This window comes from Saccopteryx bilineata, chromosome 10, assembly GCF_036850765.1.
Source record: "Saccopteryx bilineata isolate mSacBil1 chromosome 10, mSacBil1_pri_phased_curated, whole genome shotgun sequence".
NCBI classification, from domain to species: Eukaryota; Metazoa; Chordata; class Mammalia; order Chiroptera; family Emballonuridae; genus Saccopteryx; species Saccopteryx bilineata.
Genome location: NC_089499.1, coordinates 25,700,230 through 25,719,039, shown reverse-complemented (window position 1 = coordinate 25,719,039; position 18,810 = coordinate 25,700,230). Strand labels below are relative to the sequence as shown.

Sequence of the window (18,810 nt, the reverse complement as noted above, 5' to 3'; positions counted from 1 at the left end):
AGGATCCACCCAGCAACCTCGCTCTGTGGCTGATTCTCTGCCCATCTGGGGCTGTGTTCCCAACTGATCTATTTTTAGCACCTGAGGCGGAAGCTCCATGGAGCCATCCTCAGTGCCCAGGGCCTATGCTCTCGAACCAATCAAGCCATGGCTATGAGCCATGGCCCCACCCCAGATCTACTAAATCAGAAACTCTGGGGGTGAAGATCTAGGAACTCTGGGGGTGAAGATCTAGGACAGGGGTCCCCAAACTTTTTACACAGGGGGCCAGTTCACTGTCCCTCAGACCGTTGGAGGGCCAGACTATAAAAAACCTATGAACAAATCCCTATGCACACTGCATATATTTTAAAGTAAAAAAAACAAAACGGGAACAAATACAATATTTAAAATAAAGAACAAGTAAATTTTTTTTTTTTTAATTTCTGAAGCTGGAAACCGGGAGAGACAGTCAGACAGACTCCCGCATGCACCCGACCAGGATCCACCCGGCACACCCACCAGGGGCGATGCTCTGCCCACCAGGGGGCGATGCTCTGCTCCTCCGGGGCATCGCTCTGCCGTGACCAGAGCCACTCTAGCGCCTGGGGCAGAGGCCAAGGAGCCATCCCCAGCGCCCAGGCCATCTTTGCTCCAATGGAGCCTTGGCTTCGGGAGGGAAGAGAGAGACAGAGAGGAAGGAGGGGGTGGGGGTGGAGAAGCAAATGGGTGCTTCTCCTATGTGCCCTGGCCGGGAATCGAACCCGGGTCCCCTGCACGCCAGGCCGACGTTCTACCGCTGAGCCAACCGGCCAGGGCCAAGAACAAGTAAATTTAAATCAACAAACTGACCAGTATTTCAATGGGAACTATGCTCCTCTCACTGACCACCAATGAAAGAGGTGCCCCTTCCGGAAGTGCGGCAGGGGCCAGATAAATGGCCTCAGGGGGCCGCATGCGGCCCATGGGCCGTAGTTTGGGGACCCCTGGTCTAGGAATTCAAGATGTTGATTCGAGTACATGCTGAAGTTTGAGAACCATTGCTGTAGATATTGCTGGCATACGTTTATATACAAAAGGCTGTAAGTTACTTCATCTTCAGGAATGTCTCCTAAATTTATCTGTTTTTTTTTTTTTTTCCCGAAGATCACAACCTATCTTCCAAACATTTTATACGGAACTGGCTCATACGAATCTTCCCTCCCACAAATTTTGTTATTGCATAACAAATATCTTCCATGTATAAACACATCCAGGCATTTACTTTGATGATTACCTGGAAAATCATTGCTATGAAGAGCCAGATAAGAATCAGCAGATAGACTATGGACTTTACATGGTAGTGCTGGGTGGGAATGTGTAAGCAGCAACAACGTGGTGTTGAGGTTTATGCTGGCCATTAGAAGTCGCATGTACAGGATGATGTTAAGGGTGATGGTGCATGTATCAGTATTAGTATCTGTTTATATATTAGTAGAAACAATAGGTGATAACTGATCTCAAACTAAGTTAGAAGTGACTATTTGCAAGTTGCATTCTAGTTACAAAATAAGAAGTACATCCCTTGTAAGGGCAAACTGGTCACAGTGGGTTGGAAGCATTCTCATATGCTTTAATCATGAGATAAAGAGGTATGTAAAATGCACCCCACAAAACCCAGGCATTTCACATCCATTATATCATTTCCCATGATATCTACTGTGAAAAGTATTTATTCTAACCTCCATTTTTCTAAAATGAGGACAGAAAGAGTACAAACATTCAGGAGCTTGTCCAAGGACACCCAGTTCTGTGCAGGATTCAAAATCAGGTTTGCCTTGCTCTAATCTTGCTTTGGCTTCTCCTACTAAACTTCTTGGAACTTTTTTCTAAGACCAAGTTGGTTCCCAAGAAATCTGAGTCTATCTCCTCCTCCGATGGACTAACTCCTTTAGAAAATGTCTTTTCCAACAGATACCATACTTCCTTCCTGGTTCATTTAGATGAGCTCGGAGTTAAAAGCGCTTCAATGATGCTTTTTGTTACGTTAGCCCACACACTAACAAATCATTACACATGCTTTATAAAAGAAATCATTTTAATATTAATAGCTGAGTCATTGGGGGATTAAGGGTTTGGGGTTTGCTTTGGCATACAGAAGGAATATTAGTTACCTGTAATTCTGGTTTTGGGGAGGCTCATAGCTGTAATAGATAACAGCTCCCTGAATCTAAATTTCCTGGCACATGACAGGCCCTGAGCTGGAAAGCTCCGATTTCCCTGCCTCTGACCACCCACGGGGAGGAGGCATGAAACTGTCAACAGTGTGGTCTCCTCTATAAAGCTCCCTGCCTCAGAAGTCTCTAATTCCTCACACTGAGTCGCAGTGCAGAGGCCAAGATGATTGGGTTGTCATAAATATAGACTCCCTGAGAACAGAAATAACCAACTGAGCAACAGAGAAAAAGCCTCCAAAACAGAAGAGCATAAGTTTTCTTAGCATTTGCCTGCTCACAGCTGACTTAATGGGGACTCTAGGGATGGAGGTGGCGGAATCACCAGAATTTCAAGGTGATCAGGGTAGCTGCTGGGCTTTGTCTTATCTAAGGCATAGCAAATGGTTTCACAACTGAGTGAAGAAAAAATGCTTTAGGTTTAAACCCTCTGCTATCAGTCCCTTTATTGCTCAAAGTCCTTGAATAGGCACATTACTCTAATTTTGTAGATCATAGCATATAACCTTGTAACTGGGTAGGTCTTCGGGAGCTGACAGAAACTCTAGAGATCTAAAATCTGTCTGCATGCAAATAGCTTTCTTTTTCCTTTCCTGCACTAACTGACAAAATTTAGTAATCAATTAGGGAGGTGCATCACTTATTATGACCCAATTAATGACTTTAGCATATCTCGGTCTTTAAAAAAGTCACATTTTTAAAGCAAACCATGGCTATACACCAGGGGTCCCCAAACTACGGCCGCGGGCCACATGCGGCCCCCTGAGGCCATTTATCCGCCCGCTGCACTTCCGGAAGGGGCACCTCTTTCATTGGTGGTCAGTGAGAGGAGCATAGTTCCCATTGAAATACTGGTCAGTTTGTTGATTTAAATTTACTTGTTCTTTATTTAAATATTGTATTTGTTCCTGTTTTGTTTTTTTACTTTAAAATAAGATATGTGCAGTGTGCATAGGGATTTGTTCATAGTTTTTTTTTTTTATAGTCTGGCCCTCCAACGGTCTGAGGGACAATGAACTGGCCCTCTATGTAAAAAGTTTGGGGACCCCTGCTATGCACCATTCTCTTTTTCCTCATAATAAAGAATCAAAATCTTCTATGAGAGTTCTAGGCTGTTTTTATAAATTCAACCAACAACAAATGATGAACTATTAATGTTGCTTTATTAGTTGGCAGTAATTTGTGATTAAACTAGACAAGTATATATTCATTGATATTGGCAAGCAGTTTTTGATATCCTACACTGTGCCATATGTATGCTGAATACTAGCTGAAACCATGAATTATTTTTACATTCACTAAAGAGAAATTACATGATAATGTTTGAGTTAAAGTTTATTTGATCGAAACATAAAAATATATGATCATTGCAGGAAAAATTAAAAATACAGATGAGTATGAGAAAACAATGACTAGTACTGAAACTATCCACATCTTTCAACTCATATTTTCTTTCTACTTTTTCTTTGCATCTGTTTTATATATAGTTGAATTTATACTACAAATTCCAATTTTTATCATTTCCACCTAACATTATAACCTAACTATTTTCCTATGCTATATAATCTCTTTCTAAGTAGCACTTTTAATGACTTAAAATAGTTCACTATATAAATATAACAACATATATTTAAATTCTCCTACTGATTTGATTGATTTTCAAATAAAAATAATGCCACAAATAACATTTCTGTGTCATAATCTGTCTCTCAATTCTGGCTTATTTCTTTAGAAAAAAACTTCACATGTATTCCAGAAGATTCTCAAATTACTGCTTCAAACAATATGAACATTTGGTGGGTTCTTGATATAACTGCAAATGTTATGTCCCACATTGTTTGCTTAAAGGACCCTTCGCAAATTTCCCGATGACTTCGTCTATAAAGTTTTTACTGGATTCCAGCTGCCTTGAGTTAAGTATAAAATATTGTCTCCAGAGTTTCCAGACCACTTGCCAATGATCTGAGGTTCCACAACCCATTGTAGTTAAGTTAGGACTATGAGTATATATTGGAGACCACTAGGGAAAAAAAAAAAGGGAGGTTGAGTTTGGAAGAAGTTGTAGGCTATACATTTTCGGGAAGGCCAGGGGAGGGAGGCTTGGTGGGACTGTAAAGGGACCATTGAACTGAGTGAGATAGCAAGGAGATAGATACTAATAATGATAATATAAAGAATAATAATAAATTTTTCACAGACATAGACATACCTATATGAAAGTGCTGGCTTTAGAATTTGGGGTTCTATGAAAGCATTAGGGAGCCTTAGGGTCCAGGATTAGGGTGTTACAGAGACAATAGTCTCTGCTTCACTTGGAAGTCCTAGAATATAAAATCACATTGGATACACAATACCCTTAGTTTTTGAAAGATAGAGCAGAGCAAATAATCTAATTAGGCAGAAACTATTCTGTTATCTAATTGGGCAGAAACCATTCTGGAGTGAATGAAATCTTTGTTACAAAGCCCGAATAGAGAAAAATAAATTTGAGGCATGTGGTGTAGGCTTTGTTAGAAAGAAGAATAGTTAACTTTTATTAATAAATAAATTATAATTCTTGGTCTTTTGTATATATGTGTACTTAAAACTCTATACCTACACCTTAAAACTCTCATTCATCTTTTAATTCACCATAGAGTAACTATTTGCTCAGGGTAAAAATTCAATAAATATTTGCTACATTTTAATTGTATATATGGTTTCTTTCTACAAGATATCAGAGTTGGGAATATTCCATGTCTTTGAAGTGAAATCTATCTGTGTTTATGGAATAGGTTCATGTCTCTCTTTTGCGTTTGTGCCTCTATCAACTAAACATTCTAGAATTTTCCTTCCTAAGGAGGAAGGAAATTAACTGTCCATTTTATTTGCCATTTAATTTCCACGTCCTAGATATTCAGGCCCCAAACAGAACCTCTGCACTTGCTGTTGTCTTTGTCTGGGAGGGTTGCTTGTCTCCTCTTTCCTGCTGGCTCCGCCCCCTGGGCCAGGTGCAACTGGAATGCTACTTCATCAGGGAGACCATCTCAGACCGCACAACTAACTAATGGTGCTTCTACCTGCCTGCACCTACCATTTTTCCTTATTTTCTCTCCTGGCCCCTCAGCCTTTTTCTAGCATGCATCCTAATTTAAAATCATTTCACTTATCTTTGTATTTAAAAAACTCTAGTAGTTTTCAAAATTTAAAACTCAGAATGAGAAATGTTTTCCATTGATTCACACCCTCACACAGACAACCGTTTGATGAAAAAACACGCTTAAGTATGGGAGAATGAAGTCTAGTTTCTTCATTCTATTCTAGTTTGTTCATTAAAGAAACAATCACACGATGGTTTGTATCCCACTATATTGACCTTAGAATCCATTAATAGGGTACAGCCCAAAATCGGAAATATTGGGCTATTTGCTCTCTGTTTCCCTCCTGCCTCTAAAGAATATAAACTCCATGAGGTCAGCGAGTATATATTTGTCTTATTCACTGGTTTAGAGTCAACACTAATGTTTTTGGAACAAATCAATACATTTAAAAAATGAATACATCGATGAACAGTCTTATTAAAGTTGTCTTCCTTAGTTTGGCGTACATGTGCTCGTAAGTAAAATAATCGTCTTAGTGGTTCCTCATTTCATTTTCCAATAAAATGATTTTCAGGATCCAAGCTAACGTTCAGGGACCCAACAGGCATTTCACAGAAGAGACCAACATCACTGACTTGAGTAGCAACTCACAGAATTTGAAAATACACTTGAAGACCAGAATTTATATCTGAACTTTTTATAATTTGTAGGATGCATTATAAAATTGCTCTTTAAATAAACCAGAAAACTCCACTCCCTTATTTAGTGCTGCTTTGGGTGGCCAAGGAGCCAGTAAACAAACAGGTAAAAAAGGAGGCTAAGAAGGAAGACAAAGGAAAGGCTTCCCTTACACAGCTTTCCAAACACTATTGAGCGCCTGGGCAGAGGGCTGGGCCAGCACCTCTACATGGACGCTCAGGATCACATTTCTACTTGACCTACAGAAAGCTTTTCCATGTGCTTATTGAAAAGCTCCCTTTGTCAATCTGATACCCAGTCACGCCATTACTGTTTGATCTTTGTGAACGAAGGAAAAATATTCTGTCCACAGTAACAGATTTTTCATGTGATTTAAAATTTGTTGTCTGCCTACAAGAATTTCCATGGTAGGAAACTCTCCATAACCTCTGCCTTTCAGAAATGAAATGATGTACTTTCACTTCCTTTCTTGAAAGGGAAAGCAAAAACGGAGAAGACCTTCTTGTATTCAAAATCTTTTTTTTTTTTAATATGTAACTATTTATTGGGAGACAGTAGTGACCATTCATTTGTTCTTGAGCAGAGCCGCTCCGAATTTAGCGTCCATCGGATCATGGAGTGGGCTTTCTTGAACACAGATTGCTGGCTCCTCTGCTGAGAGTTTCTGTCTCCATAGGTGCTGGTGGGGGCCACGCAGTTCTCATTTCTAGTTAGTTTTCAGGTGATGCTGATGTTCCCTGTCTGAGCACCACTGTTTGAGACCCACTGCTCTGAAATAATGGTTCTCAACTGGGAGCAATTTTGTGCCCCTGTGGACATCTGGCAATATCTGGGGACATGTTTAATTGTCACAATTGAGTTTGTGTGTGGGGTCTCTACTGGCATCTAGTGAGTAGAGTTTAGGGATGCTGCTAGTATGCTACAGTGCACAGGGTAAATGCGCACAACAAAGAATTATCCAACCCCAAGTATCAGTAGTGCCAAGGTTGAGAAATCTTGCTTTAAAGGAACTCTTTCTCATGCAAGCACATTGTTTAATATGAGTTTAAATTACAGGTAAAACAAGAGCTACTCATTGCAGAAGACTTCACCTAAAGTGGGATGATGTCACAGAAATTAAATTAATTGGGTAGTGTCTCAAGCACATATCTACTGTCATCTATTTCTGTGTCGGTTTGTTCCTCCCACATTCTCATGTCCATTAAGCCTATAAAACACCACAAAGTCCAGACATTTACTCATCCAAAATGCAAATGAGGACCCCTGGATGACTGAAGAGGGATGTGAAGGCAGCAGAGAGGAATACACATTTTTACACCCCAAGGGACTGCAATAACCTTGTCCAAGACAAATAAGATTATGGACACACCTTGACTGTGGAAAATGTAAGTGCCAGGTATCACAAAACAATGGAGTTGGAAAGGGCATTACTATTATCTGGTAGACTCAATATTTCCCTTTAACATTATTTGGCACCTTGACAAGGGCTTAGGAGTTAATGATTGTCTTAGGGACCTGTTGAGCTTTCTTCTCTATTTTCATAGACTCTGCCAGCTATCTGTTTTCAGAATTTCCAGAGCTCACACCACAATGAAAACCTGCTCTCAGAAAAAAAATAATAAAAAGATATCTCACTATCAGGTGTGACTTCTCTCCATCTTCTCCCAACCCGTCTTTCACAGCTGAGACCCTATTTAGAAAATAGTGCTCTGGGAGAGGTTGCCCGTGTGAAAATGAATAACTAGTTTTGCTTTTTTCTCATTCGCCTCTGTATTATCCAGTCCATCCCCACGTCTTACGAATTCTTCTTTCTAAATCTCTCTTCAGGACGTCTCCTAATCATTTTTACCTTTATATTGGTTTCTACCAACCTCCTTTCACTGCTGGATCATAGAACAACCTTTCCACTAACCTGCCAATCTCTGGACTTGCCCCCTCTTCTTATTGTACCCAGAGTGAGCTCTCTAAGACACACATCAAATCATGTCATCCCGCTGCTTACAACCTTTCATTTGCTACTAACAGGTCCAAAGACCTTGTGATGACGTCTAAGGCTTTCCAGACCCAGGCCACTGCCTTCCTTACTGCTGATATTGTGGTCCTCTTCTCCCTACTCCCTCGACCTTCCCATTATGTTGCAGTCATCCTGAACTTTTCCGGTTTGCATGAGAGTGTCAGGCTCTCCCCTTTAATAATATCCCTTTGCTTGTGCTGGTTCCACTGCCAAGAATACTTGAATACTTGAGCCCCTGTGCTCTGCCCCTCATCCACTGTTACTTCGGGTCTCAGGTGAAACGGCACTTCCCCCGGAAAGGTTTTCTTGACCTCCTAAATCAGAGTGAGGTGCCCCACCCTTGTGTTCTCCTGGCATCTTGTAAAACTCCTCATTGTTGTGATGATCTTCTGTTGTAAGTGTCTTCGTCCCCCAGTAGTCTGAAAACACTAAGAAGGTGGGATTTCCACGCCATTTTTTCCCCATGCCATTATAGTTCCTGTACCTAGCACAGGACTGGGCGCGTAGTAAATATTGACTGCACTTCTTTTTTTTTTTTTTTTTTTTTTTGTATTTTTCTGAAGCTGGAAACGGGGAGAGACAGTCAGACAGACTTCCGCATGCGCCCGACCGGGATCCACCCGGCACGCCCACCAGGGGGCGATGCTCTGCCCCCCCGGGGCGTCACTCTGCCGCGACCAGAGCCACTCTAGCGCCTGGGGCAGAGGCCAAGGAACCATCCCCAGCGCCCGGGCCATCTTTGCTCCAATGGAGCCTTGGCTGCGGGAGGGGAAGAGAGAGACAGAGAGGAAAGCGCGGCGGAGGGGTGAAGAAGCAAATGGGCGCTTCTCCTATGTGCCCTGGCCGGGAATCGAACCCGAGTCCCCCGCACGCCAGGCCGACGCTCTACCACTGAGCCAACCGGCCAGGGCCTGACTGCACTTCTTGCTGGGAATTTAATAAAATCTATTATCCTCTGAGAGAATTTAATGAAGCTGGTGGGAAGATAAATACTGAGATACAAAAGGAGCCTTTCCTGGGGAAGGGGGAGAGTGGTCCCTGAAATGAAACCATGCTGCTGACATTTTCCTACTTACATGCCCACATCTGTGTGGCAGAATCACTGCACGACTGAGCTCTCCTGCTAATTCTGAGAGCTGGTCTCCTGACCGAGCCTTCGGCAACATTCACATTCTTTTCTCTCTATTGTACATCTCAGTAGAGGAAAGCGTCCTAGGACGGCAGTGTGGCTGGACCACGGCGAGCGAAGGGGAGAAGAATGGGGGTGGAATCAGTGATGCCACATCCGACAGGGCCAAGGAGGCCGTGGGGGAGGGGCAAAGACTTTATTTTTAGCCCAATGGGAAATCTTTAAAGAGTTCAGATCGTGGTAGTGCCTCCATCACTCCAGCTGCTCTGTGGAAAAGAGATTCGAGGACAGTCCAAAAGTGAAAAGTGAGAGGCCAGTTAATAGACCACTGAAGCATGTCAGAGGGATGATGGTGGCTTGACCCTGGAGGATGGCCGTGTGAAATGGTGGGAGTGTGCAGACGCAAGATATATTTTGGAGGCAGAAGATATAGGAATTGCTGAGAGTTTGGATTTGGGGTGAGGAAGAGAGAAAGCAAGTATGATTTCTAGGTACTGTATTTGGATTGAACAACTAGATTAACGATGCTGCAATTTACAAACAGTTCCCGGGATACGAACGAGATAGCTCCCGTAGGTTTGTACTTAAGATGAATTTGTATGTAAGTTAGAACAGCGATATTTACCTATTAAATGCAGCTTAGACAGATGTTTGTCTTATAACGCTTCTGTGCATATATAAATCTTAAACATTTTCAAGCCTACAGAATCTATCCCGTTCGAAACCCGCGGACTGCCTGTCCTGAGATGGGAAGGCAGATACTCCTACTGATTTTCAAGGCTCCACTCAGTTCTCACCTCCTACACAAAGGCTGTCAGCACCTTCACCACAACCTTCTTGCTTTCCTCTCAATAACTCTGGAAATCATTGCCCCACCACTTTTTCTTTGAGGACTTTATGTGCTGAACTCCCCAGTCTGGTTGGTGCACAAGCAATGCCTGGGCCAGAGCTTCGGAGGTGGTAGGTCCTCCACACAGTTTTGCTGCCTGGTGAATTAAGTACAGTTCACGTTGCAGCGAATGCTCTGGGCTTGCTCCCTGATGTTGTCAGCTACTAAGAATACCCTGTCACCCATAGGGCTGAATGTTCATATCCTCCGGTTCATACTCCAATTGGACATTTTAGGAAGCCCAATACCAAAAACCTTTGAAAACTATGTTCCTTTCTAGAGTCTTAACGCCAGGCATTTAACTTCTATTATATATATTCTATGATTATTTAGTATTACTCCTTTTCATTTAATAAATAGTTACTGTTCTTTCCCATTATTAAGTATTACCTTAAAATGCAACCTCATTTCCTCTTCTATTAAATAGAAATTCAAGATAGGTTTCTCTTCATTGAAAACACTTTGAATTATTTCAACTACATTTCATTCTTTGCAATATTCATTCACACTTTGATTAGAGTGCTTTAAAACACTTTAAGATACCATAATAATACCTGTCAATTCATTTTTAAAAGTTTTAGAAAATACATAAGTCTGGTGTATATTTGGAGTTAGACATTATTTTTTTGCAAGGACTTCCCACATGAAGCTAGAATACTCTCTATAGTTTTCTTAACAGTTAAAAAAGGAACATAATTATGAAAAACGTATGCAGAAGTAGAAATTAGGCTTTGCCTTGTTTTTCCTTTAAACTTGTGGTCTTTGAGAATTACTTAGAAAAGTTTATTTTGTTCATCATCTACTCTAGTACTGCGATAGGCATTTTAGACATCCTTTGTCATTGGATTATCCCAACCACCTTGCGACAGGTTTTTACCTCCATTGGTCTGATACACAGCTAGAAGCAGCAGGACCTGCACCACATCCAGGTCTTGGTGAGTCTAAAGCCCACACGGCCATTCATTAGGCACTAGTGATGGGGGGAGTGTATTCTCTCATGAAAAATCCAATTCCAATGTAGCAATTATCAAACCACTTGAGAATCCTTTCTTAAATCAAGCCAAACTCTGACATTTCCATTCACTGTCAGCCCTACCATCTAAAACAAAAGTTTTTTTTTTTTACACGGATGTCTCAAAGTTCTATGAAATCCCTGCTATTATGTGCTAATTTTGCATTTGTATAAATGCACTTTCTGGGGAAGAGTCTATGATTCTATCTTTTTTTTTTTTTTCAGATTGTCAAAGGGGTCTGTTATGTCCCAAAATGATAAAACCCTTTTTTACCTAAAGAAATACAGAACAAGTAGTCTCCTTCCTCCACACTTCAGTCCTTTTACTTGAAAATAGCTGTAACCACTTCTGCATTCTTTTCTTCCCCAGATCGAACACTCCCAGTTCTTTCCACTTTTCTCGTGCCATACGGCTCATCTCCAAAGCCTCAGTGTCCATGGAACACTTTCTGGTTGTGTCCTCAAGTGTGGCACTTGAAGGGAACTCAATGTCCCTCCAAGTATGGCACTGAGAACCCATTACAATTTTCTATTTATATATCCATTCAGTATTTTACTTAAAGACAGAAAAATAACTCATTTTCCTTTTACCAGTTTTCTCAACATTTTTAAACTTTAAAAAACACATCAATAGAATCTATCTCCCTTTATATCATCCTCCTTCCCCATTCCACCCTCGGCCCCAACCAAAATGACTCTTGAAGTCCAGGAGTTATATTTTCTTTGCCTTGTCTTTTAACACCAATTCATTTACACGAGAAACACTGGAAAAAGTTGGTGTAATCTCACCCTTAGGAATGATATATATGAGAATCTTAAGAAAAGCTGGCAGTATGGACAGGTCTTGACCTGACATTAATTGTTACCAAATAAATCTACTTGAGCCTTCACGCAGAGAAGCATCAGGGGTGGTTCGACACTTACCCTGCGGTCCTACGGGCTTTCAGGGTCTGCTGACATCTCCACACCCTCAGCATGAGCTTGTCCTACTCTACTTCCGAGTCAGGTAGAATAAAAACTATCTAAGCAAATAAACTGCCTTGACTGCTTGGAACCCAAAGCCACGTCCTGCACTTACGTGGCTGAGCGATCCCAATTATACGTGCTTGAAATGCACCTTAGATGCCTGTGTTGACGGACGCCGGGCTGACGTCATGATTGTATGGATTTGACCACATAACACACTCCCCAGACAAACGGCTCCCAACTGCGGGCTGCTCTCTGCAGCTGGGATTCCACACCATGCCTCCCAGGCTGCTACCAGAAGCCAGTCTTACAGCAGGAAGATGAGCAAAGCTTGTGGTAACCGAAACCCCTAGTGAAACAAGACTCCCATAACACCAGGAGGCTGCTTGGACAGCTAACACCTGACATGTTACCTTATCCACCTCTACAGGCTCTGGGCGATTAGAACTTTGACTCCTCTCCCAACTCCAATTCGCCTCCACCCAGCCTGATCATCAGAACTGCAAAAAAAAAAAAAAAAAAAAAAAAAAAAAAAAAAAGAAACAGCTCACTCCACTAATTATGCTGCTTACAAGCAGGAAAGAGGACAGGAATAATCCTCCTTGGTATAAAGCTTATGGTTCCCAAACAGTTGAAGTTTCTTTGGCTTTGAAGCCATCAAAGTTCAGCTTGAGAGGGCTTTAACAATTTTTGTTTTTTATTTATTTATTTTTTTAAAGAAAGGCATTATTCTGAAAACACGCCAAATAGCGATGCTTGTCTGCTGCCCAGGTACCCAGCAATGAATTTAATTTGCTTTATTGCATTCCTCAGATAGCATGTTCCTGCAGGTGTGTAAGGTCTGGAAGCTGTGTGCATGCCAAGGCAGTGCCCCCCTAAATGAAATCTTACCTAAGCCTGACAAATTATCTCCGAATGGCAATCGTCTCAATGGGCTGTTACAGAGCCGTGAAAATAACTGCTGGTGAACCACAGAAATAAAAGCTGCCGCTCAGATACAGTACTTCAGACAGCCCCGGTCCCGTGGGGCTTTTGACAGTGACATTGTACCATGAGATTTCTTCAGGGTATTGACACATTTTCTTTTCTTTTCCACTCCCATCCTTTCTGCCCTCTTTTTCTCCCTCCCTCGCGGTCTCCCTCTCTTCCTTTCAGCAGATGTCATTTTCCTTTTGTCTCCTCCCTCTTCCCATGTCTTCCTCCTTCCCTCCAGTTTGCTCATCCCTGTCTGTCCCTTAGGTTCTGGGTGTCCTCATCCTGCATGCTATAGTTCAGATTCCATTTTTTACTGTGAACTCATCTGATACTCCTAAATTCCAGACACACTAAACTGCTAACTTTTACCTTCTCTTGGACTGTAGCAATCAGGATGGTTTATCATCTCTCTCCTCCATTTAACAATCCTTGATAGTGTCCCACTGGGTACAAGATTAAAACTTTAACTCTGCAGCCTGTACACAAGACCCTCCAGTCTAGCCCGGACCCCTGCACTGCCACCATCCTACCTCCCACGCTCACCTTCTCTGCGGCACACCTGAACGCAGCCCACCCCGCGCACACCTCACACCCCCAAACAAGCTGTGCCTCCTCCCAGCTCCGTCCCTCCTGTCTCCTCCTTTTCTCAAAAGGCTGAGCCTGTCTGTGATGGTCAAGCCCTTCTCTCACTTCCTCAGGCAAAGTTACCTCCCTCCTCAGGTTGATAGTGCATTACAGACATATTTTTCTGTCTCCTTAAATAGGTGAAGAGGCCCCGGGGCAAAGGTGTTGCTGACTCACCCACCAGGCAGTTGCTCAATAAATGTCTGTGGAATGAACTTCGTTTCTCTGAGTTTCTGCTGGATATTTCATGCGAAGTGAAGAAGCAGCACAGCAAAGGGCTTACAAGAATAAATGTAGCTTCAGGTCCCATCTGTGAGTTGGGCAAGTGACCTAACCTCTTGGTACCTCAGTTTACCCATCTGTAAAATGCAAATAATATCATTCAACTCTAGTGTGGTTGTGAGGCTTAAGTGAGTTGCTATGTGTAATGTAGTTAGAATACTGCCTGGAAAATGGAAAGACATACATGCTATAGGAGTGTTTTGTTTGTTTGTTTGGTGACAGAGCCAGAGAGAGAGACAGGGACAGACAGACAGGAAGGGAGAGAGATGGTGTAAAGCCAGAAGCCACGGTCAGGGCCACCATCAGAGCAGCCTGGCCCATGCAGGTTCGCATTGGATTCGGACAGTCGGTAAAGAAACAACGGAGCCACAAACTGGTGGGCCATAGTCTTTAATCCTAGCTTGCACCCGGCGGGCAAGTAAAACATACACTGGGCTCCAAAACCCAATCACATTCAGTGCTCACAAAGCTACTGATTTATCCGAGTTTCCTAGAATCAAAGGTTTCTAGCTCACCAGCCTTATTCTCCTCTGTTCCCCATCTCCTTCCTTATCCCAGATACAAACTCTACACAAACTGGCATCTCACTCAGCACTCCGCCATCTTGGCTGCTTCTCCTGGCCTCCTCCATGTGGCCTTTCTCTGCTCTCCTCTGCTCTCTCCTCCAATGATAATCTCAGGAACCAAGAGCGCAAGCTCCCACTTCGTCCCCACTTTATAGTGTAGAAATCCAAACTCCCAACCCAATATACAAAACAGGGAAGTCTCCAATACAAAGTCACTTCTCTGAGGCATGATTGGATTGTACCGCCCCACATCAAAAAGGGTGGGAAAGGCTTAATCCCCAAACCAAGCCCCAGGCTACAAGGATTCTCAACACACATTAATATCACCTGGGCAATGGCCTCACGTGGGCAGCGTAATCTCTAACAAAGTGAGCACAATACATTTTATCTGCCCAACAGATGGGAAGCATTGTGGCACCTTAGTTGTTCACTGTTTGCTTTCTCATATGTGTCTTGACTGGGGAGCTACAGCTGAGCCAGTGACCCCTTGCTCAAGCCAGCGGCCATGAGGTCATGTCTATGATCCCATGCTCAAGCTGATGAACCCGCGCTCAAGCTGGCAACCTCGGGGTTTTGAACCTGGGTCCTCTGCGTCCCAGTCCGATGCTCTATGCACTGTGCCACCGCCTGGTCAGGCAAGAGTGTTTAAATATAACGGAGATAATTCTGATACTCTATGGCTGTCTCAGCTGTGTTTGAGGAAGTATGTTCTGGACATTATCAGGCCGGATTTGATGTGAGAGAGTAGTCCTTTATTACGGTCGTGAATGTTGCCTCACTCCTCCAATCAGAGGGATTACCTGAGGTGGATTTAAAGGAGGGCGCACCTGGTGCATGCCCCGGGCTCCAACTTCTGAAGGGCTTTGCAAAAACTCCAACTTTACACTTTTTTTTCTAATATAAGGCGCCCAATATTTTTTCCTGCACCTGGGGTCTCAACCGACTTTAATTCACTTCTGGGGCTAACCACTAACAGCAAGAGTAAAACTTCATTTTATAAGAAAACTAAAACTGTCTTGGGCTACACTCAGGGCTATGGCATGAGCTGGCTGGGTCTGGAAGGCAGATAAAAACAAACAAAACAAAACAACCAGTTAAGAAAATACAATTCTTAGACTATCATATATGAGAGAGTACACACTGGTTGCCAACTATTTAATAGAAAAAGTGCTTGTGTCCAGATAAGAAGTTAGAAAGAAGTCTCCCATGACGCAATTTAATATGAAAAGATGAGCAGAATTCAAAACTCAGAGACAAGAGCCAAAGGGAAGCCTTGATTCCTTTTGCCTGGAGATAAGCCGAGACGGAGAGTCGCTAGGCTGAAATTCTGCAGAGCATAGCAAAGCGCACCCTGAGCAGTCTGCAGTCTGGCCCTGCGCACACCCTGGCTTTACCCATTGCCCGTGCTCCCCTGTACAAGGCTTCTGCTCCAGCTGCCCTGGCGACCCGGAGACGACCCGGAGATGCCTCCACGCTGAGGCATCACAGCTGCCCTGCCTGGGACGCTCCCCCTCTGCTTCCGGTACCACTTACTCAGGTTATCGTTCTTCCTGGGAAAGCTTTCCTTGTGCTGGGCCTTTCCAAGCACTCTTACCCTGAGTGCTTGTCAAAGCCCCCTGTGCATTTCCCAAAGCCCTTACATTGTATTACATTCGCATGCCCACTTTCTGTCTCCCCCACTAGATTGTAGGGTGTCCCTGCAGAGGAGGACTGTGCCTGGGTCCCCATTGCCTTCTCAACGCCTGGCACAGTGCCTGGAACGAAGCAGGTGCTCAGTAGGTGCTTATCGAGAAAAGCAGGCTGTCCTGTGTTGGCAGCAGCAAAGTCATTGCCAGGAGCCTGTGGCAGCGATGCTGGGTCTCCTCTCTGCACGGTTTGTCATAGCCATACTCTGGGGACAGTTCACATCTGACAAAGATGGAACGATTGCACGATCAGGCATTATGTCTCCGAGGAAGGAGAAATAGGATTTCTAAAAGGGTTTCACAACTATATTGCACATAGTATAGCCCGAGCCAAGAATTTAAAAGCTTCTTCATGAGCTTCGACAATTTTTATGACTCATTTATTTTAGGTGGAAATACCTATTAAAGCCACCGTGAGATACTACTGTATACCCATCAGAAAGATGAAAATGAATGGATGGCACTGCCGAGCAGTGGGGAGGATATGGAGCATTTAGAACTCTCGTGCACTGCTGGTGGCAGTGTAAGTTTATACAGCTAAACTTTCGGACAGTGTTTGGAAGTTTCTAATAAAGTTAAACATGTACTTAATACATGACCTAGCGTTTACACGCCTAGGTATATAACCAAGAGACATGTCCATGCTTACCAGAAGACAGCCTCAAACTGGAAACAACCGAAATGCATATTAACAGGAGAATAAGATGTAGTATATTCATATAATCAATGCTGCTCAGCAATCAAAAGAATCAAATACGGATCTATGCCACAATATGAGTGAATACTGAGCAAAAAGTGTCAAACATAAACGAGTACATATTAGGTAATTTCTTGAATAATGAGTTCAAGAACAGGCAGAAATTCGAATCAATACTGATGGAAGTCAGAGGAGTAGTCATCTTTGGAGTAAGGGTTTGGTTCTCATTGTGGGGGAGAGGGGATATGAGGACACCTTCTAGAATGCTGGAAGTGTTTCTTTTTAGCTCCTTCTGAGTAGTGATTGCATGGGTGTACACCTATATAAGAAACTCATCAAGTCTTACATACTTCAGCAGAGGAATGTTACACCTCACAGAAATGTAAGTAGATAGGTTGATTCACTGATCAATTGAACATCAGAAGTCTAGATGAGTAGAAGGCACAGAACCCTTCATCATTCATACAAAACTAAGAGAACAGACCCTGTAGAGCCTCTTTGGTTCAAGAAAAGAGATTATCACTGAGAAAAGCCTAATAAACATCCCCGCTGAGCTGGCATGGCTGTGGAACAGAGCATTCTGGTAATCTCACTTTGTTCTAACAAGCGGAGCAAGGACGTGCCCTTCCCAGCAGCTCACACCTGCAGCACAACTCCCGTTTGGGATGGACAAAGAAAGAGTTCAGCCGAACTCTCTATTATGGGATTTTTGCAACACAGACCTTCTCTCAGTCATCTCCTTGGGGTCACACTATTTGAAAGTCACTTCATAAAAATAAAGTTATAAAAACTTAAAGTCACAATAAAGTCAAAACTCTCTGAAGAGTGCAAGCATACTAAAGGCAGGCAGGTCAAGTATAGCCAGTTACTGGATTCTGTCCTCCCTCTCTATGCACTGGGGGTCACCAAAGAGATTACAACAGGAAGAAACTAGCATAGACAATGAGAAAAAAGCCCCTCTCTTCAAGGTCTGGAGCAGAGCTTGTCTAAGCCACCGCTGCAGGTCCCCTCTCACCCCCACCTTCCTGGTCCCATTTCTCCCAAGAAGGCAGAATTGCAGGTCATCTTCCGGCAAGTAGGGCCCGTGGCAAAAAATCAGCAGTAGAAGAAAAGACACAACTCTGTAGTCCATCAATCATGACGAAGTGAATGACTACCCAGTTATATGCCCTTAATCCACTCCCATTGTACAGGCTGAATAGCCCAACTGGTTATGTTAGTATGATGATCTAATACAGGGGTCAGGAACCTTTTTGGCTGAGAGAGCCATGAATGACACATATTTTAAAATGTAATTCTGTGAGAGCCATACAACGACCCGTTTACGTTACGCATTATCCAATAAAAATTTGGTGGTGTCCTGGAGGACAGCTGTGATTGGCTCCAGCCACCCGCAACCATGAACATGAGCGGTAGGAAATGAATGGATTGTAATACATGAGAATGTTTTATATTTTTAACGTTATTATTATTTTTATTAAAGGTTTGTCTGTGAGCCAGATGCAGCCATCAAAAGAGCCACATCTGGCTCGCAAGCCATAGGTTCCCGACCCCTGATCTAATAGCATATACCCGGAGACTCTATTCATTCCTATACCCTATCAGAGAAAACTTTAGAGGTTTCTGGGCTTATGTGATATTTTTACCAGGAGGAAAGTCTATAGTTTTTCATCATGTTCTTCTAAACCTAAGCCCCATGTGGCAGTTAAGGATTTGACATGTGGCGAGTTTGAAGTGAGACATGCTATATGTGTGAAATACATCCAGGATTTTGAAACCTTAGCATGAAAAAGGAAATGTAGAATATCTCAATCTTTATAATAGTACTTGTTGAAGTGGTATTTTGGATATTGTGTTATATAAAATGCAATGGCAAAGTAAATTTCATCTGTTGTTATTTTTTTTTATTGTGGTTATTAGAAAATTTAAAATTAGGTATATATATATATATATATATATATATATATATATATATATGACCTGCATTTTGACTCAACATT

The 18,810-nt window shown here is 42.7% G+C and overlaps 1 protein-coding gene across 12 annotated transcripts in view; it reads right to left on the bottom strand.

Annotated features, from left to right (window-relative positions):
- Nucleotides 1-18,810, bottom strand: part of THRB (thyroid hormone receptor beta) — a 392,197-nt gene that overhangs the window by 188,733 nt on the left and 184,654 nt on the right. For 4 of the 12 annotated variants that reach the window (XM_066245976.1, XM_066245975.1, XM_066245979.1 and 1 more), the window contains exon 3: nt 12,395-12,481. The exons of the other annotated variants lie outside the window; for them this stretch is intronic. The gene's annotated coding sequence lies outside the window, so the exon portion shown is untranslated. The remainder of the gene's footprint in view (nt 1-12,394; nt 12,482-18,810) is intronic. 12 annotated transcript variants of the gene reach the window in all.